The following is a 27,242-nucleotide window of genomic DNA, read 5'->3' on the forward strand; positions in this document are numbered from 1 at the left end:
GGTCCCAAGGACAATTCCATCTTGCACCTCTTTTTTTTCTTTGCATTATGTACAGTTTGGGGCCTAGTTTTTCAAACTGCCATCCTGTCTGCCACTGCAGTTTCACGCCTAGATGGGTCACGTGTTTGTGCCGCCCACTCGTGTCGCTTAGCATAGTCATCCAGCTACCCCGGTGCAACCTTTTGGACATAAAAACACTATTGTGAGGTGTGAGGTGTTCAGAATAGACTGGAAATGAGTGGAAATTAAGGTTATTGAGGTTAATAATAGCATAGGAGCAGAAAAACCTACAAATTCTGTGATTTTAGCTGTTTTTATGCTTTTTTAAAAAAAATACAGATCCAAAACACAAAACCCAGAACCCAAAACACGGAAGGGTGGTTTTGGCAAAACCAATCCAGATCCAAAACACGAAGAAAGATCCAGATCCAAAACCAAAACACAAAACACGAAAAGTGGCCGGTGCACACCCCTAATATATATATATATATTAAATCCATCATAAATGGAATCTCATGCATAAACACTGCACATTACGCATAGTTGCACTGCTAACATGACGCACATTAGCGAATGCACAATATCCTGCATGCGAGCGCTGTTTATTAGCTGCATGCGTGCACATCTGCCCCAAATCAGATAAACCTAACTAGCGTCTTTTCCCAAACCCCTAATACTTACATAATGCACACTTACACAAAAGATTCCATAGCTTTAAAGTATAAGATCCAAGTTTTATACATTTATTACAAATGCTGTGAAATAAAGACTATTTTGGTATCTAAGGTTTAATACGTGATAAGTAAGCCATGTTTGGTATTGTACTGATCTGCATTTCTTCAAAAGCTTCCCGGTATCATCGGTGTGAAGATCGCAACATGCATTCTCAACTTATGGACCATAGAGATATAAAGCACCAAAATTTATTTTGTGAAACCAACAGCCTAGATTTGCATGCAGGGGAAATAGAGGAGGCAACAAGCTGTTAGAGGCTGTTCTGTGTCCATTTGAACCAACCTGTTAAATGCCCTGTAACAGATGCACCCGCACTGGGAACCAATGGGATTAGCAACAAACCCCTCTTTTGTGTTGTCTGTTTCTGTGAGGGTATAAATGTGTGTGTTGTGACCCCAGTCTGGAGTCTTCATGCTGATTGCTGATTGACGGAGGTTTCTTGCTGATGCTGGTATCTGGTCCAGAGCGCGTGCGTAATGTATAACTGTATCTTGGGTCTGTATAATTCTTTGCGTTAAATTGTACTTAGATCACAGCATGTAACTGACTGTACTTTACTTGAATAATACTTTGTGCTTTGGAAACACATGTTCAAGGTCTAAAGTCTTTATTTTCCTGTATGACTGCGTACGCAAATAGCATAAATTTTAGAGGTTTATAGGCAGGGTTTCGAAGGTATAGGTAGGTGCGTATAGAGGTTGAAATCCAGTATCCTTACTAGAAATGCCCCTGTATGGGGGTCCTCTTAATACTCATAGGGCCTAATTCAGAGATTGACGCTAATGCGATTTTTACGCAGATCAATTGATCGCTTGCCATTTTGTATGCGTATAAGTTGCACTGCGCACGGTATGTGATCGTCCTGCGATTCTGCACATGCAGACAACTAATTCGCAAAGGGAGTGACAGATTGTCAATGTTTGGGGGAGGTAACGGGGGTGGGGCAGAAAAACGCAATCATGTCTGACCGTTTACACGCCGTCACATGGACGTGCATAAATGAACCATTGCGATCACATTCGCAGCATGAGAATTCTCTGCGTGTCAAGAGAGCTGCCGAGTCTGCAGCTGGTCAGACCTTCCGCAAGGCCAAGATGGCGGCTCGATTTGCGTCGATGTTACTGATATTTACTCAGGTAAGTATCGTCGTATGCATATGAGAAGGCAGCAGTGGGAGTCCTTATGCTCTGATAGGCTTTGGAACTATTAGCGTATTTTCGCAGCTACATTCTGTGCGACATCGTAGCTACGATTCGCATTAGCGTCCGTCTCTGAATCAGGTCCACAGTGCCAAAATATAATATTTATTGAACTACCTTTTGACATTGCGTGTGGCACAAAAACTGATACACTTTGTAATGCAACTAATATTTATTTTCCTGTCATATTTGCAAATGAAAGGAAGTGTCTGGCATGGTTTACTTGTACTGGAATATGTAAGGATGAAGCTTCCGAAATTATATTTTGATGGCATACATGATCAATTGCTTAAAGACAACAGATCTGCTCTCTATGATTTAGTACAGATTAATAAGTGTTTTCAAGAGCCATTCATGACATTTTCAAATTGAGAAATCTTTTGGAGAGTGTAGGAAGAGCTCAATTTTCTTATCTGTTCCATGTATTGTAATTTGAAATACCAGGCTATTATCTTCAAGGACAGGTCCTTGTGGACCACCTGAAGTTGTCTCATACAGTTATACTGTACTTCATGAAATAATATACTGTATTCTACTTCCAATTTGTCCTTAAGTTATAAAACTTTTATTTTTATAAAATGATTGTTTTACTTTGTAATCAGTATTTCATGCTTAATACATTCGGCAGATGCTGCAGCAGGGCTGACATGGGCGTAACTACCATAGGTGCAAGGGGTGCAGCTGCTATGGGGCATAGAGCTGAGGGGGGCCCCAACTTCCTTGTCAAAATTACATGTGTTATATCAGAGATTCCCAACTCGGTCCTCAAGGCACCCTAACGGTCCAGGTTTTAACAATATCCATGGTTGAGCACAGATGGTTAAATCAAAAGACTAAGGTACTAATTAGGTCACCTGTGCCCAAGCATCTTTATCCTTAAAACCTGGACAATTAGGGTACCTTGAGGACTGAGTTTGGGAACCTCTGTGTTATATAATTTTTTCACAGTTGGGTGGTACATAGGGGCCCTTGCAAAGTTTTGCAATGGTGCCTTCAAATACCTAGTTATGCCCCTGAGGGGTGGCCAGACTTTTGGTGATCTACTGTAAAGGATGAAAAATGTTCACAATCTGCTAAGTAGCTGTAGACACAGGCAAAAAAAGATGTGATGCTGCACCCAAACAGGGGGTGTGGCCTTGCAGCAAGCAACTAGCATGGGCAGAGCCGTAAGTAGACTTTTTGGTGCCCTGTGCCAGAAAGAGCATTGGCGCCCCCCGTCATTTTTCAAAGGGATATAATGCACCCAAAAAAAGGGCTATGGCTTCATGGGGAAGGGTCAGGGAAGAGATAGAAGAGGCCAGGAGATGCTGGGGATGAAATAAGAGAAAGCTACAAGCAAGTATAATAAACAGAAATTTGACAGGCCCCAACAGCGCCCCCTGACCTGTGGTGCCCTGTGCGATGGCACCGGCCGCACTACCCTAGCTACGGCCCTGGGTGTGGGGACTGTCTCACCAAAATTAGGATGGTGGGAAGGTATGCACGGAATGGGTGCCAGCCACCAAGGGCAGGCAGGGAATGGCTGCTAACCACCCAGCCAGGGCAAAAAGGGAATGGATGCACACTGACCACTCAGTACAAATGCCCTCTAAATCTGCATTATGGGCATTAAGAGGCAAAGCGGCATCAAGAGAGGTGTGGAAGTGGGCACACACCACTGGGACCTGCACTGAGCTGTGGGATAGGGAGAAGGCTGAGAGTAGGAGGCACTTCTATACATACCCTCAGTCACCCTCCTGAACTCGGCACCCTGGTGTCTCTCCCACCCACGGTAATGCAGCATTTATTGGAAGCTGCAGTGTCACTGCACAGCAAGCCAATAAGAATCAGCCTGATATAACTAGAACACGTGACAGCTGACAGGGACAGCCGCAGCATCAGCCAGCAAGCCAGTAAGAATCAGCAGCTTGTGGATGTCACTGTCATCTACCGGATCAGTGTCCGTGGTCATCTGGTCGATTGCAATCAACGCTTTGGCCTCCCCTGTGCTACAGTATATCAATTAGGCTGACTTCATTTTTTGTATCTGCAGGTTAAAACACTGTTAAATTACTGCATTCCCTTTTTCATAACGTTCTTAATTTTTTCGTCCACAGGCCCTCATTCAGAGCCGCTCGTTAGCGGCAGTACGCTCGTTCCGAGCGATGTTTGCACATCTGCGCATGCGTACGCTTTTTAGTACGCATGCGCGAACCAGTCAGTGCGGCCGAAAATCCTTTGTACGCTATATAGCGAGTGCCTGCTATTTTGAGTGACAGAATGAGGCGTATGTGGGTGGTAACAGGGGAAGGTGCTTGAAAATGGGGAGTGGAGATCCGATCGCAGGCGTGCTTAAAGGTCAAAACGGGCGTTTTATGGGTGTGTATATTTAAAACAGCAGCGTCATTGACCACGTTACTGGGTTATTTTATAGCCAGAACTGCACGCAAATTTGTGGTAGCAAACACCAACCACAAGAATAGCGAGCAGTTCATACGCTGGTCGATGTACTCGATTAATCTAATAAATAGCGGACATGACGTAGGATGCGTGCGGCCAGGGGGCGTTTTTAACAAATAAACGAGCGTATGTTTTGCTCGTTCGTTCAGACTTAGAGGTGTGAACACACTGCAATGTGCGTACGGATCATTTAAATAGCCACCCCTTGATTTTAAACGAACGACCGCAAATAGCGTGCGGCTCTGAATGAGGGCCACCATTCCATGCTTAGATGGCTCCACATTTTGTAATAAATGTTCTTCAAATTCCAAAAGTTTTTTTTCAACTTTTTGGAAGAGATTTGTCTTTCTACAGTATTTCTGCTTACAAACTTATTTTTTTCTTTCTAATACTGGGGTTGATGTACAGTATGAAGCAGTGAAAATAATGGAGAAATTGCCCATAGCAACCAATCATCATCTACCTATTATTTTATAGAAAGTACTTGATACTGTAAATGCTTCCTGATAGGTTGCTATGGCAATTTCCCCACTGGTCCAGTTCTCCACTCTTATCACTGCCGGATACATCAAGCCCACTCTATATTAAATACTCATACTGGTGATATTACCTGTTGTAATTTGCATGCGCTCTGGGCCACTTATAGTTATCTGGATGATTTAAATATGTATGGTAACTATGATTATTTTAGCAGTGTGTAAAGGTGATACAGTCCTATATACTGTACATCCACAAATTATCCGCATAAAGGGCCTGATTCAGAGCCGGATGCTCTGACCAGAGCGCTCACTCTGAATCAGGGCCGTCCTACCTAAAATTGGTGCCGCCTCCTGGCCGCTCGCATAGCTGTGGGTGACCAAAGGTAAGTAACCTAACCCTCCCCTCTCTCCCCCTAACCTTAACCGTCCTTTTTGGGTGCCTAACCCTAACCTCCCCCTTAGTGCCTAACCTTTACCTCCCCCCAGGGGTGCCTAAACCTAACCCCCCTCCCCACACCCTAAATCTAACCCTCCCGGTGGGGTGCCTAATCCTAACCTCCCCCTAGTGCCTAACCCTAACCCCCCCTTCCCCTAGCCTAACCCTAACCTTCCCCGGGGGGGTGCCTACCCTAAGTCCCCCCATCCCTGAGCTAAGTGTTATACTTACCCGAAGGAGGAGGATCGGGATGGTGGGGGTCAGTCTTCCAGTGTCGGGATTAAGATAGGCGTTGGCATTTCAATACCTATCTTAAGTCCCTTGTCGGGCAGGACGAGTTGGGAATTAGACCGGTGGCATCGCATCCGCCGGTCTATTAACTACATCCCGATCATATAAATCCCAGAACAAACTGATGTAACTTTTGTCTTTGGTTCATACAGTCTGTTGAATGGGTGTCTCAGCCCTCTTCACCTTTCCTCTCCACCTCAAATGTAATATTATGCACAGTGTCAGGAACTTATAAGGACACTATTGATGCAGTTTAGGTAAGTGATAATGTACTTACTCGGATAGTGTGATATTCCTCCCACTGGTCCTCTCAGTCCCGATGCTTCAGGTGGTGGTGTTTGGGGTTTACAGACTGTATCACCATGTATAGTGGTATATTACCATATAAACCGAATGTTTAGTACAACACATTTATTGGTACAATAGATTAGTCAATAGCTCACTGAGTCCCAAATTACTGGTAAAATAAGTGGTCCATAAAAACTCTCTACTGAGAGTATATAGAGCTATCTCTTAATGTTCATAAAGTCCAGCTCATAAATGTTCCATGATGCAAGTAGGTATGGGGCTTGAACAGAGGGCCTGATTCATAGACGGACGCTCTGAATCAGGGCATTTTTTTTTGTGCGGCCTCCTGGCCGCTAGCTTAGCTGTGGGTGACCACCCACAGCTATTGCGAGTGGCCAGGATGATGTCGCGATGGTCAAGACCATCGCGACCATCGGGGATTGCGACGAGACCCTTGTGGTAGGGTCTCGTGGCCGCAAGCCCCAGAGAGCTTCTGGCTCTAATAGAGCTGGAAGCTCTCCCAGTTACATCACTGGTGATGTCAGTGGGGCCGCCCACAAACGGCAGGCGTTCGCTTGGGAACGCCTCCGTTTGTGAAGCCACCCCCGACACGCCTACAAAACGGGCGAGCTGTCGATCAACATGGACAGCAGCCCCTTTTGTAGTGAGCCACGGAGTGAGAGAATTTCTCTCTCGCTCCGGGGCTTGCACACGCACAGTGCGGCCGCTGCGCATGCGCAGAGTCCACCATCGACCCGCTTGCAAGTGGGTCTGAATCAGGCCCACTGTGCATAATATTACATTTGAGGTGGAGAGGTAAGCTGAAGAGGGCTGAGACTTAATAAGAACACCTATCAGAACTCGTGAAGCAAAGACAAATCATCAGTTTGTTCTTGGATTTAAAGGAACACCTTACCTACAGAAATTTGAGGACATTTTAGGACCAGATAATTTTAAGTACCCCAGAGCGCACCACGTTATATTTATTCAAATAAAATTGTCTAAACAGAGGCATGGATACCTCTGTATGTGGAGCTGCTAAGGACACTGACAGATTAACCTAGAGCGCTGTAACCCCCTTTTCTATATTCTCTGTAGTTTATACTGTAGGTAGTGCCACTATTATACAAACTAAAAAACTCAGTATGATTTTAATTTTCAAACATCCAGTGAACTCTCTCATCAAGAAGATTTAACTTATTTTTGTGCAGCTCAATAAACCTTTGATCAGCTGTTCCTAAAATATTAGTGGAGTTGATGTCACCAGCAATACAGAATCGGAGATTTTACAGTAAAGGATTGTGCCATGGTTTGCGTTAAATTGAGAACAGGACTACATACAACAGGGGCATGCCATGTGAAGAAGGGGAAGGAGGCAAGGAAGATGCTTCAAAGGGTTACATCATCTGTGAGAAGACTAAAGTGAGGCTCCTATTACATTTGTTCATACATCCAACTTGGTTTTAAATGAAGATATGGATGCCTCAAATTTCAACTGCTGCAAATCTTCTCTTACTTTACATCTGAGAGTGACATGTTTTTCCCCGCTGTTATCACCTGTCATAGTTTCTACAAAATCCACAAAACTATGACGAGATAATGAAAGCTCAGAATCACAATTTGATAAAGATGATGATAAGGAATCCAGTATTACATTATCTCACAATTGCCAACATCAGCTATGCTCCCTAGGAGTTATTAATTTGTAAGTCACAACAGCAAAAGTTTAACTCTGACCTACAGTAAAGGTAGTTTGCCTATTTATTTATTTATTTATTACTATTATTATTATTATTATTATTATTATTATTATTATTATTATTATTATATAGTCTGTAATCCTGTTTGAGGTTAATATCTGTCATTAGTAGGCCCTGTTTTTTTAGGATCTAAAAAATAAAATTAGTTTTTTCAATCCATTTAGGATTTTATAGATTTTAAAAATGTAAATTTAGGAATTTACCTGTTGTATGACAATGAAACAAAAACCACACAACATATCATTATACTTGAAACACTGCACTTTTATTATATATGAATTACATATGAAAACTACTCATTTCAAACTAAGGGTGGTATTCAATCATATTCGCACCCGCAATACTTTTTCGCCTGCCGGACTTTTCGCCTACATCGCGTATTTTAGTAGCGGAAACTTATCATGCGTGTACCCATGATTCGCCCTATTCAATCGCAAAACACGTGAAAACGCAACCCGGCGAATGCAAACCAGGTGACAAGTGCTGAAAGAATTGGGAACACCCCCTAAAAGATGCATTAACTTTGGGGATCAATGTACATGCCCCCGAGTAGCCCTTATAAAGCTATTTGGGGTACTTAAGGTGTGTCAATATCTTCTAATTAGCGTCTTTGCACAAGTGGTGAAGAATAGCATTAAGCGGTTGTTTTTGAAGAAGTAAGTTCTCCTGTCAAATTTGGTGTACTTGAAAATGGGTGTTAGCATGGTTTAAAGTTGCTAAAATAAAGTTTTAAGAAACGTAAAAAAATGCACCTGCAATAAAAAAACACCTCACCCTTACTTGCAGACCCCCAAATGTCTATTTCACAAGTTTTTAAGTTTGTACCCCCATTTTGCACTTTTTTGCTCCCTTTTTTGGGGTGTTCCTCAAAGTTTTTAATGCAGTTATCCTTTGGGGGGCTGTCCCAAGGGTGCTGTGTGGTTTCCCCACCTTTGCACTCCTAAATAGTGATTTTAGACTTTTTTTTCTCCACCTATTCATAGGCGAATCATTGCATTGTGTTTTCGTGCACGCAAAAAGTGTTTGCAATTGAATACGGAGATAAGTTTCTACCTGGCAAAAGTCACAATCAGCGATACTATTTTGTGGATTCCGACTTTTCGCAGCTAAATGAATATGGGTCTATAGAACATTCCTATAACATGACACTGAGCAATAAAATACTTTGACAGGTTTTCAGGATTAAAACCTCTGCTGCCTTCCTTTAAAATTAGCTTGAATGCACTAAAACTGCACTCCACATCATATGAGGTAAGGGGTGCTCATTTCATGGCTGCTATTTCCACAGGATTCCAGGCAGTGTTTCTTGCACTTTCTCTTCAAAGAGAACAAGACCCACTTTTTCAATCTTCTTGAAATCGGGATTGTGTCCAGCACAGCCTCCAACCTATTGTCTATGGATGCCCCAACTGGTCCAGGAGCTACTTTGTTCCTCACTTCCTGCATGACCTGATGAGCTTCTGTCATTTCGAGAGTTGCTTCTTCCAGATTCTTGATTGCACATTCTAGGCTGGCAAGGAGCATAATGCTCTCTTTACATTCACAATAGCAATAGATTCACGTTCATCCAGTGCATCAATGACCCCCATGATGCTCTCATAGTTTTCTACATAATACATTGCAGTTGAGAGCCAGCCCCCCACCATGTCACTACAGGTTGTGGAGGGAGAGGTATTGTTGGAAGCTTCTCCCTGAATATAACGATTCAACTCGGTGCTGTCTGAAAGATCTTCTTCACTGAAGAAATTAGATCAAAATCCAAAAACATTGTTTAGATTTCCAAACAAAGTGGCATGAATAAAGAAGGAGCAGAGGACCTAGGATGGAGATTTGTGGTCCTATAACTTGCAACTGAAGTGGAGAGTAGGAGGATCTAGATTCTAAAATTTGGATGAGTACCAGGAAAGTCCAGTGTCCTGTAGACATAGGGAATGTATCCTTAGTATGAGAACATAGTGGGCCACATTGTCAAATGCAGCAGAGAAATCCAGGAGAATTAGAAGCAAGTAATGACCTTTTGACTTAGCAGTGATCAAATCATTCACCTCATTACTGCAGTCTCTGGGGAGTGTTGGGAATTAAATGGGTCCAGTAGGATGCAAGAATAAATAAAGCATATGAGGTTAGTGTAGACAAGTCTCCCAAGCTGCTTGGAGGGGCATGTGAGCTGAGAGATGGGGACAGCAACTTCATAGAGAATTTAGGATAGCATTTTATTTTTTCAAAATAGGGGTAATCGCTGAATGCTGGAATAATGATGGAAAGATACCAGTAGAGAGATATGGTACAGATTTTAGTTAAGGTTAATGTAAACAAAGGAGACAGGGATCAAATGATTTTTTGATTAATAGGAGAGGGAGTAGAGTAGGAAAAGAAGAAAGAATATTCTGTACTTCATTTTTAATTGTGGAAATAAATGAAGAGGAGCCAGAGGGTACAGATAAGGAATTGATTAGGTATTTGGTTGAGGAAGAAGATAACATACTAGACAATACTACTTCTTGTGATATTTTATATTTTTTTTTAAAAAGAAAGAAAGATCAAGGGCACTGATTGTAGCTGGTGGGTTTGCCATAACAGGGTAGGGAAGAGATTTAAATGTACTAAAAGGTATTTTGGATTAGAAACCTGAGCAGAGATGAGAAATCAGAAGTAGGTTGTTTTCTTAGTGTCCAGATTATTTTGTTGTGAATGCCAGACAGCTGTATATGTTAGGAAGTCATGAAAAGTATGAGATTTATGCCAATGACCAGGGGCGTAACTACTGCCAATGCAGCTGGTGTGTCACGATCCGGTGCAAGTTTCTTCTGTGGAGAACGGTTAGCCAGGGGGTTCAGGTGACTAGGGAAGTGACTGAACTAGGTCCCCTAATTGCAGCCGAACCCAAGTTTGGCTAGACCAGCCCAGAGCCGTGGAGTCTAGCTCACTTGGTGGTTTTCTCCAGTCACCCCTCCAATTAGGATTTGGTTTTTGCTGCACCAAGTGAGCAGGTCATGGCCCTCTGGACAGGTACCTGGGAATGGCAGAAGACCGGAAACTATATAAAATTAAGTAAATGCTATAACACAGGAGGTGAACCGAATGCTTGAATATTGGAACACTGTAGAGATCCTAATCACAGGCTTGCTAGAGAATACTGGAAATTGCTAGAAATGTTGGTGATGATTTGCACAGACAAGACACAGAGCAGAGTGGACACAGGCATATACTGGAATGCTAAGAGATGCAGCTGGGTGCTAATTAGAAATAGCAGGTAATATGACACCTCAGTAACACAGGGAAATTGCAGAAGAACTGGCAGAACATTACAAGACACACAGGCATAAAAACATACAAGACAGGAGTACTGGGAGAGAACAAAGTCTCAGACAGAAAATAGGATGGAAGCTAATGCAGGAAAACTAGAGAACTGTAAATGGGCTGAAGCAATACTCTGAAGGGAAACACAGAGCAACACTGGTGAGAATCACAAGTCACTGGAGCAGCGAAGTTTAACAGCAGTTTCCTGTTCCTGGAGTCAGACTTAAATACCCCTGGGTAGCTGATCATTGGATCATAGGATCAGCTGAGTGACCACAGAACTACCATTGGGAGTGACTAGTCAGGTGATATGAGCCAACATGGCTGCTCCCATGCCCAGCACCCCGGAAACCAGGATGCACGCATGGAAGCCCTAGCGGACCCCAGGGAGAATACTCAGTCACCACTCACCTCTACTCCCAGCATCTGGATACCTAAGACCAAGGACGCCAGAGCAGAGGTGAGTAGCGGCCGATTCCAGGCCGCATCCTGACAGGGTGCTTCACACTGGGGCCCCTGGGCAGTAAATAACCCACCTAACCCCTTGCTGTTGATAAGATCATCAAACATTGATAATCCGCAGCACCATCAGCCATCAGACTGATGGCTGTTGGTGGCTGCTACCCATCCAGGATTGCTGGATAGGATCATAAAAACTAACTGCTGGTCCTTCACTGTAACTTAGCATAGTGCTGCTGCAAGTGTAATCAGCCCAGTCCAGCACCTGTGTGAGGAGCTGAGATGGCTTCTGCTGGTGACAGCTGTTCATATAATGCAACAAGTGGTGTGACACCCGCTACTGCTGCTGCATGGTCAGCTAGGTCCCAGGAAGCCTGCCTGACCTCCATCCACCAGCCGCTTGTCATACAGAGCAGCTAGCCAAAATACTCTGTCTGTGGCTTTCAAACCCTGGTGACTGGCCTGGAGTGTTGTTTATACAGAGGGACCCCCCAGGCTAATGCAGAGCCATAAGGATGACTATGTAAGAATGCTTTAGATTCCCATTTCATCCACCAGAAGTCTTATATTGCAACTGCACTTCCCTTTATCTTTAGTCTTTTTGCTAACTATTATTCGATTATACCCCATTCCTCCCCGACTGTGTTGTTTCCCCATTATTATTCTGCTTGTCACCCTGCATGCATGTCACCCTCTGGTCATCACCTTCTGCCTCTCCCAGTCACCCTCTCCCCATTACCCTGTGTCTCTGCCCATCACCCTCTGCCCATCACCCTCTGCCTCTGCCCATCACTCTCTGCTCCTGTCCACACCCTTTGGCTCTCCCAATCACCCTCTCTTCATCACCCTGTGCCTCTGCCTCTGCCCATCATCCTCTGCCCATCACCCTCTGCCCATGTCCTTCACCCTCTGCCTCTCCCAATCACCCTCTCCCCACCCCCTTGTGACTCTGCCCATCACCCTCTTCCCATCACTCTCTGCCTCTGTCCATCACTCTCTGCCTCTGCCCATCACCCTCTGCCCCTGTCCTTCACCCTCTGCCTCTCCCAATAACCCTCTGGCCATCCCCCTCTGCCTATTACAAATTGCTTCTTCTCATCATGATCTGCCTGTCACACTCTTTTCATCACCCTCTATCTCTAGCCATCACCGTCTTTCTGTCATCCTCTTTCTCTCCCCATCACCCTCTGCCTCTCCCAGTCACCCTCTCCCCATCACCCTCTGCCTCTGTCCTTCACCCTCTGCCTCTCCCAAATCCCTCTCTGACCATCACACTCTACCCATCATGATGTGTTTCTTCTCATCACACTCTGCCTGTCACCCTCTACCTCTGGCCATCACCGTCAGCCTCATCCTCTGTCTCTGCCCGTCACCCTCTGTCCGTCAACTTGTGCCTCTGCTTGTCACCCTCTGCTCATTACCCTCAGCCCATCACCCTCTGCCTCTCCCCATCACCTTCTCTCTCTGCCCGTCACCCTCTGCTTCTCCCCAACATTCTCTGCCTCTGTCTGTCACTCTCTACTCATCATCCTCTGCCTCTCACTGGCACCCTATGCCCTCCCTGCCAACCTCTGCCTCTCCCTGTCACCCTCTGCCTCTCCCTGTCACCCTCTGCCTCTCCCTGCCACCCTCTGCCTCTGCCCATCAGCCTCTGCCTCTCCCTGTCATCCTCTGCATCTACCCATCACCCTATGCCAGCAGACCCATATATTATTATTATTTTTATTTGTTTGATTAAAGGGGCCCTTGGATACTGTCTGGATTTTTTGGCAGTCACATGGCACACTACTGCGTGGCCTATTACCTCAGCATGGGGCCTAGTAGAAAGGGGGCCCAAAGCCTATTTTTACAACTGGGACCACCACTCACAAGTTCCGCCACAGCCAATGATGTTCCACTTCAGTGAACCGTTAAGGTCACTTTAATTTCAGTAACAGAGTGTAAAGTATTTGGACCTCTGGATCTTGTAGTCTAGACTGCAGCCTTAGAATTCTGAGTATTCTATGACTTTGCTACTGTACATCAAGGCTGAATAATGTCTTTCCTATCTGAGTTATAGCCTTCACAGTAGCACACTCCCACTTCATTAAATTCTGACTGCTTCCAAGTTTTTCTCAAATGCAATTATGGTAGATATTTACCGCCTCTTGGGAACCCACACTCTCAAAATTTGACTTATATAATGAGAGCAGAACCTTGTACTAACCTCATCTCATGGTCTGCTTTGGTGCTTTGGTTTCATATTCTGTCTTATAGCTCTCAGAATTTCTCTATCTGTAGCTTGTCACTTTGGGGCTGATTCCAATATGGGAGTAAAGCAAAAAAACCAAATAAACTTTGTATCTGGAACAAACCATGTTGCAATTAAATTGTGCAAGTACTGTACACTGTATACTGGCTGCTTTTATATGTAGCCCACAAATGCTGGGCAGATTTATTTTAAAAATCTAAATCTCACTGCACATTTTAAATCTGTCTTTCATCCCTGCAATTCAACATGGTTTTGCCAAGGTGCAAAGTTACTGCCTCATTTTTGCATTGCTTCCAACTCCGGGCCTGATTCAGAGCCGGACGCTATTTGCGCTCGCTCGTTCAGAAAAAGGGGCCGGATATTTAAATAGAGCACTGGCTCTTTGCGGTCTGTTGACGCCGCTATATCTGAGCGAGCGAACGAAATATGCGCTCGCTATTTTGTAAAACGCCCCTGGCCACTCGCATCCTATGTCATCTCCGCTATTTATTTGATTAATCGAGTACATCGAAAGGCGTCTGAACTGCTCGCAGTGCTTGTGGTAGGATTTTCCTACCGCAATCATGCGAACAGTTCAGGCTAAGAGACAACCAAGTGACGTTTTCAAGCACCTTCCCCTGTTACCACCCACAAACGCCTCATCCTGTCACTCAAATTTTGCGAACACACGATTTCCGACCGCAATGACTGGTTGGCGCATGCGCATTACTACCCATACGCATGCGCAGATGTGCGAACATCGCTCGGAGCGAACGAGCGGCCGCTTACGAGCGGCTCTTAATCAGGCCCTCAGAACACAAGCATATATAATGCATATAGGGGTGATTCAGCTTGGGACGGAAATGCAAAGCTGCACGCAAGCACTTTTGCAATTCAGTCCTTGTAAATATGCAAATGTGTCAGGAGGTGCATGATACCCCCTGCTGCATTTGCGATTTCAGCACTGCGACTGAGGTCGCAGGCTGGAATAACCATCGCCAGGGGCAGAACTATGGGAGACAATGGAGGCATCTGCCGCCGGGCTCCAGCACTGAAGGGGCACCTCCTCCATTGCTCACAATATATTCACCCCACTTAGGGCTGTAACTATGTATCCAGAGTGTACCGTCACGGCCGCCCCTTCCCGGCACCTGAGAAGCCACCATACACTAGTGGAGAGCTCCGTGTCAGCTGCCGCCTCTGTCTATCTATAGCCTGTCCCTGCTCATTGGTGTTGCAGCTTCTTTTGTCAGTGTGACCTGTCCGGCGCCCTCCTCACCCACAACTCTGTCTCACTCCTCCATGGCATGCCTATATTCCGTGTGCAACTGCGGGTGTATCTGCATGCAAAATGCTACATTACAGTGTCAGCGGCTGTGACGGGGGCACCAAATTATAACTTGCCTCCGGGCGCCTGGGATGAAGTTACGCCACTGACCATCGCGACTATCGGTCGCGATGGTGGACAGTGGTGGGTCACCACCTAGCTGAGAAAATGTCAGCTTACTCAGTTTTGCCTCCTTGCCGGGCCAGGAGACTGCATCTGTGGATGCAGCCCCTGGCCTTGCTACTACCAGAAAACGGGGCGGACACTCCCCAAATATCAGTGAACGCTGCCTGCCCCTTAAAGGCATTAAAGTGGCTGCGTGCAACCATGCAGGACCCGTTCTGCACATTTGCCGAATGGGTTCTGCGCATGTGCAGATTCCCGATAATCGGTAATATGCATTCAACAATTAGCCTCATAGTGCATTCACAACTCAGTTCATCTCTGAATTCGATAGCATCTCTCAATTTTCACTTATTCCATTGGATAGGCAACGCTGTGCTATAGTCTAATGATCACAGAATCAATGACTCCAGCCACATCAAACTTTTATATATATTACAATCTAATGTTCCTATTTATAATCTGTACAAGAGAATATTTTATTATTTATATATACCTGCATACAGTATATGTACTTTGTCATGCAGTCAATTTTATTGCAATATGTTTAAATGTATTCATGAACACACTTAAATATTTATTTGATGGAACTGTGATCTATCTTATATAATGATATACTGTATCCTTTTAGCACTTTTTATTGTAAATAATTATTCATTTTGTATTAGTTCATTTTAAATACCTAAAAGATATGACAGCTACATAATATCAGTTAATTAGTAAGTACAGTACCAATGATGCACATACTATATATATATATATCCATTAGCTGATTGTAGTGATTAAGCACTGTAAAATGGATCATGTCCCCGCAACATACAGTAGCTGCTATTTTTCTTTATCCTGTAATAAACACACTTTTTTCAGGGAGTTTTTTTGCTTCTTTTCTGTGTGCAGTTCATGATATATTTTGTGTACTGGCCCTTTCCTCACTAACATAATTAGACAACTAGTAAAATCACTGCCTCCCAAAATGGGGTATATTTACTAAGAAGCGGCTTTTCAAAGCTGCGTATTGTTGGCGACTGAAGTGCAGGATTTAAAACACCAATAATGTTAAAAACAAAACACGCCTGGCTTTGCATTTAATATTATTGACGATTTAAATCATGTGGCTGGAACAGTCGACAATTGGTGGCTTTGAAAAGTCACATCTTAGTAAATATTTAATAAAATATCTGTGCACTCTTCTCTTGTTATTAGCTCAGTGACTAAGTTGAGAACATGACTTTGACTGGATAATAATTAGAGATGTGCACTGACCCTAGTGTTTTGGTTCTGGATCTGGATCTCCCCTAGTTTTGGATCTGGATTGGTTTTGCCAAAACCTCAGCTCCGTGTTTTGTTTTTCAATTTTGGATCTGGATTTTTTCTTAAAAAATCATAAAAACAGCTAAAATCACATAAAATTGGCCTTTTTTTGTTCCTACAGTATTATTAACTTCAATAACATTTATTTCCACTCATTTCCAGTCAATTTTGACCACCTCACAGCTCACAATATTGATTTGTTCATCTAGTTTAGGCCCAAAATTTGCACCAAGATAGCTGGCTGACTAAGCTAAGCTGAAGCAGTGGGTGGCATAAACACATGGCAGTTCAACTTCAAACATGGCACATCAGGAAACACTTTTATTATTTAAGAGAGGCCTTAGGGAGTTGGAGTATGTAGTTGAAGGCAGGGCAGGGACAGGAAGGGTTGATTGGTAATAAATGTAATTTCATTTTTTGATTCCAAAGAAAATTTATGAGGGAGAATGGGAGGGGAGGATGCATTTACAAAAAAATGTGATACATTCACATCAGCCCTTGCCACAGAAGAATCCTTGAGCATGGCTGCTGCTACTGGGAGTTGATATTCTCATCCCAGAAGGGGACCAGGAAGAGTGCTTTCCAAAAAAAAAAATAAGCAAATGACTTAATTAATCCTTTGCAAACCTTCTATAAAGGCATTTCCCAACTTGTACAGGGACATACAAAAAACATAGTTAGTGGCATCAAAAGTGCCACTTAACCAGCACAGATATGTGGACAAGTGTAAGATCTATGATTTAAGGCAGGGGTAGCCCACCCTGGTCCTCGAAAACTACCAAGAGTACATGTTTTCCAGGTCTCCTCACAGAATCACATCTATAATAATTAACTATACCCGTGGATCTTTCTAAATGTTTTGGTGAGTAATGAATACACCTGTGCACCAGCTAGGTCATCTTGAAGACCGTGGTTGGCTACCCCTGATTTAAGGCCTTATGTTGCATCTTTCTTGAGAATCCTGTGCCTGCTTCTGTGGCTAGGAGTGGATTTTCAACCCAGAAGGGGGCCAGGAAGAGTGCTTCCAAAAACAATTGACTGAAATAATGATTTGTATTATCTTCTATAAAGGCATTTCCCAACCTGTACAGGGACATTTAAAAAAGTTAGTGGCCTTAGTTCAAACTGTCGTTGCTCCCACTGTCCACTTAACCATATTAGATATGTGAACAAGCGGAACAGAGCATTAAATGCAACATTTCAGATTTAAGGTTTAAGTCTTACTTTGTGTCTTTCTTGGGAATTCTTGAGCGCCATACTCGATTGCAGGGAGTGGATTTTATTCATCCCAGAAGGGGACCAAGAAGCGTGCTTTCCAAAAAGAAATAAACAATTGACTTAAATAATCCTCTGCAAACATTCTGTAAAGGAATTTCCCAACCTGTACAGGGACATTAAAAAAAACAGAGTTAGTTAGTGGCCTTCAAATTGCCATTGTTCCCACTGTACACTTAACCATATTTATTACTTAGATATGTGAACAAGCGGAACAGAGCATTAAGTGCAACATTTCAGTTTAAGGTTTAAGTTATACATTGTGTCTGGAGATCATTTAGAAAGGAAAAAAAGAGCTCCACCACAAGCGCCAGATGACTAAACTCACACACAAAGGTTTAATAGAAATACATACAACACCAGATCAGATGTTTACCCTGGAGGATCTGTCAGATTCATCATGGTGCCCCCAAGACCAAGATTGTGCAAATTCTGCCAAAAGAGAGACTGACACCATTGCTAAACATGAGAGTCACTTTCTGGATGTGAATTGTCTCGTTTGCATGGGGAAAACCCAACCCTCAGATGAGATGGATCTCAGCCAGTGGACAACATTGAAATCACTATTAAAAAGTACTAGAGTGTGGAAAATCTTTCTTCACTGTCAGAAGAGGCCTCAGAGAACATGAAAAAAGATGGTCTAGGTGCTGAACTTCAAGGGATTTCTCCATCATGTTCTGCAGTGTGGAAAGATTTCATTCACATGTTTTCTATAAAGCAGTTCAAATTTACAGCCTTCGAAGTGTCTAGCTATAACACCTACCTTTGCCAGGAATTACCAAAGATTATTACAAGCAAAGGGTTCATCTGTCTGGAATGTGTCTGGGAATTCATGACTCGTATTTGTCCTGAATGCACTAAGACATCCAGTGATTCTGTGTTCTGTAGCTGACTTTATTCCTACCTGAATCACAAACTGAAATACGGAATAGTGAGCACAGACAACATGGAGGCCTTTGTTATTCTGGTGCCTGCATGCCAACCAATACCTCCCAGACTACACCCACTGGGGGGACCAGGTCTTGATAATGACCATCCCCAACTATTGCTATGCCTTCTTCTTCCAAACCATCCATCCTGGACTTCCTGTCCAAAAAGGGTGAACAGGGTACAGAAAGAGGAGCTAGATGTCCCCCATTACATTTTTTTTTCATCTATAATAAATGATATGGAGAGATAAGAGATTCAGATGTTGGAACAGGGGCTCCCACCGATTTGGCTTCCCTCCAGAGAACAGAGCTCTGTTCCTCAGGAAGTGTCTATGCCTGAGCTGATAGGTAGGTAGTCACTGTCTGTTGGTAAACACCCTTCAAGAGATGTCAACCCAAAATAACAACAACTATAATAATAATGTGTCCACTGATAACCAGCCTGATCCCTAACAGCAACATACCCCATATGGCCAACTCATAACATGACACCCAGTTTGCATCCTCCTCTTCCTTATGACACTAATCCAGTCGCCTTGGTTGATCAATCAGCAATGTGTGGTCCACCCAATTTTTGGCCTTCTACATTCTAACATCATAATAACACACTATAACACACTAGACTTATAATCTTTGCTTGTGTTTACGTTTTTGAATAGAACAGTTTTAGAATTTAGGGCGCCCACTCTATATAGGTTTGTAAATAAATATAGGCTTTATTTTTTTTAGAGCATATAACTTTATAAGCTGTTAGGATAAAATTTCTGCTATGTTTAAGATGAAAAAACAACAACTTTTTGTAACCCAATAACTTAAGAAAAAAGTTTTCATTGCAATATTCATGCAGTCCCTTCACAGACAGCAGAACAGCACCCCTGCACAGCTACGCCAATGACATGTGTGGCTAACACGCACACAAAAACTATTGTTTATTTTTTGGGCAGCAGCCCTTTGGCAGACAGGAGCACAGCACTCCTGCGCACCTACACCGATGACAGTGACATCCAAGTGTTGCTGACACGCACACACAAAAAATGTTTAGTTATTATTTTGGGCAGCAGCCCCTCGACAGACAGGAGCACAGCACCCCTGTGCAGCTACGCCGATGACAGTGACAACCAGGAGTGGCTGACACGCACACAAAAATAATGTTTAGTTATTATTTTGGGCAGTAGCCCATTGACAGACAGGACACAGCACCCCTGCGCAGTTACGCCAATGACAGTGACAGCCAGGTGTGGCTGACATGCACACAAAAAAAAATGTTTATTATTTTGAACAGCAGCCCTTCGACAGGAGCACAGCACCCCTGTGCAGCTACGCCGATGACAGTGACAGCCAGGTGTGACTGACATGCACACAAAAAAAATTTTTTGTTTATTTTTGGCCAGCAGCCCTTTGACAGACAGCAGCACAGCACCCATGCACACCTACGCTGATGACAGGTGTGGCTAACACACCACACAAAAAAAATTGTTTATTTTTTTTTTTAACACTGGGGTGAACTGCTGAAGAGAGGCAGCAGCCCCTTAACAGACAGCAGCACAGCACCCCTGCACTGATGACAAGTGTGGCTAACACTAATTTTTTAAATTTTTTTCACACTGGGAGTGGGTGAAGAGCACCCTTGAAGGACAGAGCACCCCCTGGACAACACAGCACTACAGCCAGCGAGCCCCCATGGACAGGACAAGTACAACAGCCAGCCCCTCTGGACAGGACAATGACAGCCAGCCAGCCCCTATGCACACGACAACAGCCAGCCAGCCAACCCCTCTATAGACAACAGCCAGCCAGTAACAAGTATTAAGTATTGACAATAACAACAGCACAGCACAGATCCCAGCTCCCTCTCTCTTCACTCTCCACAGCCGGAATGAAAAATGGCAGCGAGTCCCAAGACCTTTATAGAATCCAAAACCCACGGGAATCTGACAGCGGGATGATGACATTTTGCCTCTTCAGGTCCAAGTCAGGCAGGAAAACCCGAGCCAACCTGTATCTGCATCCGATCCCTGAAGTTCAGGTGGGTCCGGTTCTCAGGGAACCAGACCCGCTCATCTCTAATAATAATCTGTGTACTCACAAATTTGCAGCAAAGTAAACAAAAACCCTTATACAGTTAGTGCATTCCTTATAGCAGTGGTTCTCAAACTCGGTCCTCAACCCCCCACATAGGACACGTATTCCAGGTCACCCAGCAGGTGCGCAGGTGCATTCAATACTCAATGCCACATTTTAAAAGATCCACAGGTGGAGATAAGGAGACCTGGAAAACATGCACTGTTTGGGGTCCTGAGGACCGAGTTTGAGAACCTGTGAAACTTCCAATCTTTTTCTTTACATCTTGCATCATATTCGCATCACAGGTGCTGCGAAAACACCACTCACAATGAACTAGAGGGCTGAGACTTTGACAGCACAGCAGTTAGTTTTAAAAACACACAAAGATGCAGATGAAGCACAACAGAGCTTGTTGTGAGAAAAAGCCGCGGCCGCTGCATCGGAGCCCTTCTCACACAGATTCAGACTCATTCGCACACCGGTGTACAAATGTCGCCCATCACATTGATCAGTGCAATCTAGCAAAGTAGTTTTGTATAATGCACATTTTGAGTGAAAACGACGCTCAGCGTGGCCAAGGCACTTGGAACCTGGCGCATTGAGAGGGGCTGTTTGGCATGACTGAAGCCACAGTGTATGAGGACATATCTGTACAAGGCCAGCACACTTAGAATTGCTCCCAGGGCATGGCTGGCACAGGGTGCAAAATCACCCTGCACCGACACTGATTCACACATAAAGGGGCTAATTCAGTAGTGGATGGAATTGCCAAGCAATTATGTTAATGCAGCATCATGCCTTCTGCATGCATTACTTATCCGAGCTGCGTCCAAGGACCCAGCATCAGGTAATCTGCAATCACCCATGCAGCCACACAAGCTGGCCGACGCAGATACAACAAAGAAGCCAGGTAATCTCCATCAGCCAATGGAGATCTTGGCCGCTTCCCCCCCCCTAATGGTGGCGACACTCCCGTCCACAAACGGCAGCAGACTGTCAATCACTGATAATCTGTTGCCGGACTGCGTGTGACCACGCAGGACCCGTGGTACACATACGCAATATGGGTCCAGCACCTGCGCAGATTCCTGACCATCTGTGTGCACTGCTGAATAAGGGTCAATGGCCCTCATTCAGACCCACTCGCGAGCGGCTGTCCGCTCGCAAGTGGGTCGATGGTCCGCACTGCGAATGCGCACGACGGAGGGAGCTCCGTCGTGCGCATGCGCGAGACCCGACGAGCGAAGGACTTTCCTTCGCTCGGAGTGTCTCATCAAAGGGGGCGTGCTGTCGATGTTGACTGACAGCACGCCCCCTTTGGTGGGCGTGCCGGGGGCGTGCCTGCCACTGAAATCACTCCTGGCCTTGCGGTTGAAAAACTCAAGCGCAGGCTTTTGCTCGCAGTTTCGATGGTCGCGATGGTCAAGACCATCTCGACCATTTTCCTGCACGCTCGTATATGCTGTGGGTGGTGACCCACAGCTATACGAGCGTCCAGGAGGACGCTCCATATTAATGGAGGTGGGCCCTGATTCAGAGCGAGCGCTCTGGTCAGAGCGTCCGGCTCTGAATCAGGCCCAATGTTCACTACTTTATCTGTAATGAGGAATCCTCAGGGGAGTCTTGAGGAGGGGGGGGGGGTTGTGAGCCATTTGTCTATGACATTCCTGATGTCTTCTAGCAATGCTATGTTGACAGAATGAGGAGGAGGATGACGCTAGCGGCCCTGCTCTTGCTGAAGTGCATACACTAAGCCATTCCGCTCATGTAGATATTTGTTTGACAAGTATCGCTTGCCAGATATCCATATTAAAGTGGGTAGTTGGTACAATGAAATTTTTCTGGAAATTAATGACTTTGGGAACTATGTAATAAGCCTTGGAGAGAGATAAAATGGATGGAGATAAAGTACCAAGCAATCAGCTCCTGTAATTTTTCAAGCCTGTAAAGTGACAATTAGGAGCTGACTGGTTGGTACTTCATCTCTCTCCACTTTATCTCACTGCAAGGCTTTGGGCCTGATTCAGACCCGCTCACGAGAGCACAGCGCTTGCAAGTGGGTCGATGGTCGGGCGTGCGCACCACGCGTGCACGTGCCCCTGAGCGAGTGAGAAATCACTCGCTCCGGGGCTCGCTACAAGACGGGGCGGCTGTCGATGTCATGGGTTGTCAAGGGTCTTGTCGCAAACCCGAAGGTATCGATAATCGTGACCATCGCCAAACCGCCCGCACAAGCTGTGGGTGGTCACCCACTGCTATGCGAGCGGGCTGGAGGCAATTTTTTTTTTTTTAAATCCGCCCTGATTCAGAGCGAGCGCTCGCAAATAGCGAGCGCCTCTGAATCAAGACCTTAGTACATAGACCCCTTTGTCTTTAATCTCCCTGAATTTCTGTTCTGGAGAAATGAAACGGAGATGGTATTTAGCAGTGGGGACACATGACCTCAACTAATCTGTGCAACATTTTTTTCATAGACGTTTGTTGTTTAAAACTACAGTATGCACTTCTTAGTCTTCTTGTTCCTCTTCTGCAATTAAGTTTCACCCACAACAGCAGCAGCAGCCCAAGCTTCAAGGATTCATCCTGAGAATCATGGATTGTATTAGGGGAGTAAGGGCCTGATTCAGAGCCGGACGCTATTTGCAGACGGTCGTTCCAAAAAAGGGGCCGGCTTTTCAAATTGAGCGCTCACTCTTTGCAGTTTGTTGATGCGTCTATGTCTGAGCGAGCAAACGAAAAATGCGCTCGCTATTTTTTAAAGACACCCCTTTTCCGTTCGCATCACACGTCATCTCCAGTATTTATTAGATTAATCGGGTACATCAAAAGGCATCTGAACTGCTCGCAGTGCTTGTGGTATCTTTTTCCTACCGCAATCACAGCGAGCAGTTCAGGTTAAAAGACAACCAAGTTATGTGGTCGATGACGCTCCTTTACTAATTACGCACTCCCATTAAACGCCTTTTTGACCGTTTGGCACGTCTGTGTTCGGATCTCCACTCCCCCGTTTTCAAGCACCTTCCCCTGTTACCACCCACAAACAGTACATTCTGTCAATCAAATTAGCAGCCCCTCGCTGTTTTGCGAGTGCACGATTTCTGACCGCAATGACTGGTTTGCGCATGCGCATTACGACCCATACGCATGCGCAGTTGTGCGAACATCGCTCAGAGCGAATGAGCGGCCGCTTATGAGCGGCTCTGAATCAGGCCCTAAGTTAGCATTTTCAGTTTGGATGCAGGACTACAAGTGATTGATGATAATGGCATTTGTGGTGAAGTTTGCATGGAGTATCTTTTCATAGTGCAGGTAGCTGACGCTGGAATCCTTGCAAATGTAGATGATCCTCCTGCTTGTAAACAACTGGAATGAAATACAAATTAGTATATACAAGAGGAATAGAATAAACTATTCCACTTGAGGGTGTGCGATAACATAGATTAACTGAAATATCCCCACTAATAGACGTATAAAATATATCTAGAGACCACTAAAGCAAGCAGCTGATCATATTCTTACACAATCTCACTCTAGATAGCAGTAAATCAGTGCTGCAAAGATTGTTCATATATCCTATCCAATGTTAATTGATGATCTCCTATTCATTTATGGAGAAAATATGAAAGGTCTTTCATCAGGTGAGGAATATTACCTCTTTAGTGGCTTCTCCTTATAAAAAAGCAAACATCAGTTGGATATAGTAGTAACAACTGCTCCGATGTTATAGACCTCTCACTGGCAGTATCCCGTTTTTCAATCTGACATCAGTCGTCACCGCTGATAATGCTGCACCCGCCGTTAATCGCCAAGGAGTAATGGGTATTCACTACCATTCATAGGTCATGTACCGCCCTGTATGGAATAGTATTGGGCGTACTCACAATCTTGTATTGAACGCTCCTGGCTGGCTCCGGTGCTATTCTTTTTAGCATGTAGCGTGTAGCGTGTGGCGTGTATAGAGGGATCACATCCAGCATCTGAGTCTCCACAAATATCATCTGGTAAAAATCCACAGGTGTGCAGGGGGTCAGGACTAGTTCAAACAATGTCCCTATAAATGTCCTTGATGTTTTTCTCTGCCTGTTTAAAATGGGAGTTTCTTCAGAAGGTATGTAATAGAGGGGGACTCTCCTCCAATTTTTGAAAGCACTCACAACCAATAGGGTGTTTTCATCAATCAATCAATTAATTAATTATAAAATCTGTGTCTCAAAAATCCAGTGCATAATCACACCTAAGATTTTCTAATAAAACAAACATATCACTTTATCAAAAAAGATCATTCAGATCATAGAAATACATTCTGTTACATACACAAATATAAAAAGAAAACTCTTTTCTAAATGTATTCATATATAAATAAATGGCATCATTCAAGAGGATCGCACATAAACCAACATTCTGCAGGAATGAACATAAATAGACCAATAATATAACACTCTGTTGTCCGAACAGAGACGAGGATATAGAGGATGTAGAGGAGGCCTCAAAAAATTCCTCAAAAGATGCAAAAATAAGATAAGAAATAAAGGGATATTTAACCATTCCTCTCAAAAATTAAGTGAACATGAAAAATCTATATTAGCAAAAGGTTTAAAGTTTGCCCCGACCTCTCAACCTGATTTATTTGATTTATTCATATCACTAAATAGATATGTGAGAGACCTTTGTAGAAAAAGGTATTTTGCCAGTAAAACACTTAAAAATAGAGACATAGAGGGTAGTGCTATAATTTTAGATGATGGAGATTCTTTTGCCCTACAGACCCTAGAAGAACTACATATTGAGGGTGAAATAGAAAATAGAGAGGGCGAGTTATTAAAACTTTTTGAGGTAAGTGAAGGAAAAAAAGTTTTCAAAAAGAAATCGGAGTTTTACCCAATACAAAATAAGGGTGCTTATATTGAATTCTTTTATACCTCTACGTTGGAAGATTTTAGGGTTTTATGTGATAAGAATTCAAAAAAATTTAACATAAAGAATGGAAAAAGAGGTTGTTATGATAACCTTAATAAAAATGACAGGAGGGCACTAAAAAATTTGATGGAGGATAAAATGATTATGATAAAGTGTGCAGATAAAGGTGGAGGCACGGTCATTCAGGATACACCTGATTATTTGAATGAAGCTTTAAGACAGCTAACAAATGAGAAATTTTAATGAAAGCTTTCATCTGATCCTACCAAAAAATATACTCAGGAGCTAAAATTACTTTTGGAGAGAGCTCTGATAGAGAAAGCTATAACCAAAGAGGAGATTTTGTTTTTGTTTATTAGTTTCCCCATTGTTCCCACATACTATCACCTTCCCAAGATACACAAATCACCTCCTGGCCATCCCATTATATCTGGTGTAGGGTCCCTCACAACTAACTTTTCTGCTTTTGTTGATTCTTTTTTGCAAGCCCATGTTGTGTCCCACATCAGAGATACCACCCATTTTCTTCCGATGGTGGGGGACGTGGAATGGCATGAGGGGTACCAATTGGTTACCTCTGATGTGGAGGCACTGTACACCAATATTCCACATATTGGAGGTGTGCAGGCCTCTCGTCACTACTTCACCTCTGATGTGGGACTGGAGACCAAGAGAAGTGAGTTTATTTTAGAATCCATTAGTTTCATTTTGACACATAACTATTTTTTGTTTGATTCACAGTTTTATCTTCAGACACATGGTACTGCCATGGGCACCAGATTCACCCCGAGCTTCGCCAATTTGTACATGGGTTGTTTTGAAGATCAGTACATCTGGGGAAGACCATTCGGGGCAAGTCTGGTGCTCTATGGCAGATACATTGATGACCTTTTTATTATTTGGGCTGGGAATTCTAGTTCTATTTTATCCTTTATCACATATATTAACTCTAATTCCTTTGGTTTGCGGTTTACACACATTTCTCACCCTTTGCACATTAATTATTTGGATATCGCTCTCTCTGTTAGTAATAATGAGTTAATTACTAGAACATATAAGAAAGAGGTAGATAGTAATGAGTATTTGAATTTTTCTAGTCATTTCCATAAATGGAAGAAAAATATACCGAAAGGCCAATATCTATGTCTTAAACATAACTGCTTGGATATAACAACATTTAAAGAACAAGCAAGGGAATTGACTTTAGCTTTTTTAGAACAAGGTTATCCATCTACACTTTTGGAAGAAACAATGAAGGGAAGTGGAAAAATATAATTGAACCTCTCTGTTGACAACTAAGGGAAAAGTTAATAATAACCAAAAGTATGCATTATCCTTTGTTTCTAAATTTAATAGTTGTTCAGGTCAAATAAAGAGAATTCTCCACAAGAACTTTCCGTTATTGAAGATGGATAAGATTTTAGCACCACTTGTTGGTAGTCAACCGACGATAACATTTTGTAAAGCTAAGAATCTTAAGAATTATTTAGCACCGAAGGCACCGAGTTGAGAACTTGGTTGACAACAAAACTTAAAGGCTGCTTTAAAAGCGGCAAACAATCTTGTACCACTTGTCAGTTTATTCTACATAGAAGTACCATTTTTGGATCTATGTCATTAGAAAAAAGGTACGGTATAGATAAGTTCATTAATTGTCAAGCCAAATATGTTATATATCTA

The 27,242-nt window shown here is 43.6% G+C and overlaps 1 pseudogene; it reads left to right on the forward strand.

The window, feature by feature from the left end:
• The first annotated feature begins 1,694 nt into the window (after positions 1-1,694).
• Positions 1,695-26,978, forward strand: LOC148517867 (uncharacterized; annotated as a pseudogene).
• Positions 26,979-27,242: the final 264 nt, after the last annotated feature.

Source organism: Taudactylus pleione, unplaced genomic scaffold (genome assembly GCF_031769625.1).
Source record: "Taudactylus pleione unplaced genomic scaffold, aTauple2 ptg000206l, whole genome shotgun sequence".
In the NCBI taxonomy this organism is placed as follows: Eukaryota; Metazoa; Chordata; class Amphibia; order Anura; family Myobatrachidae; genus Taudactylus; species Taudactylus pleione.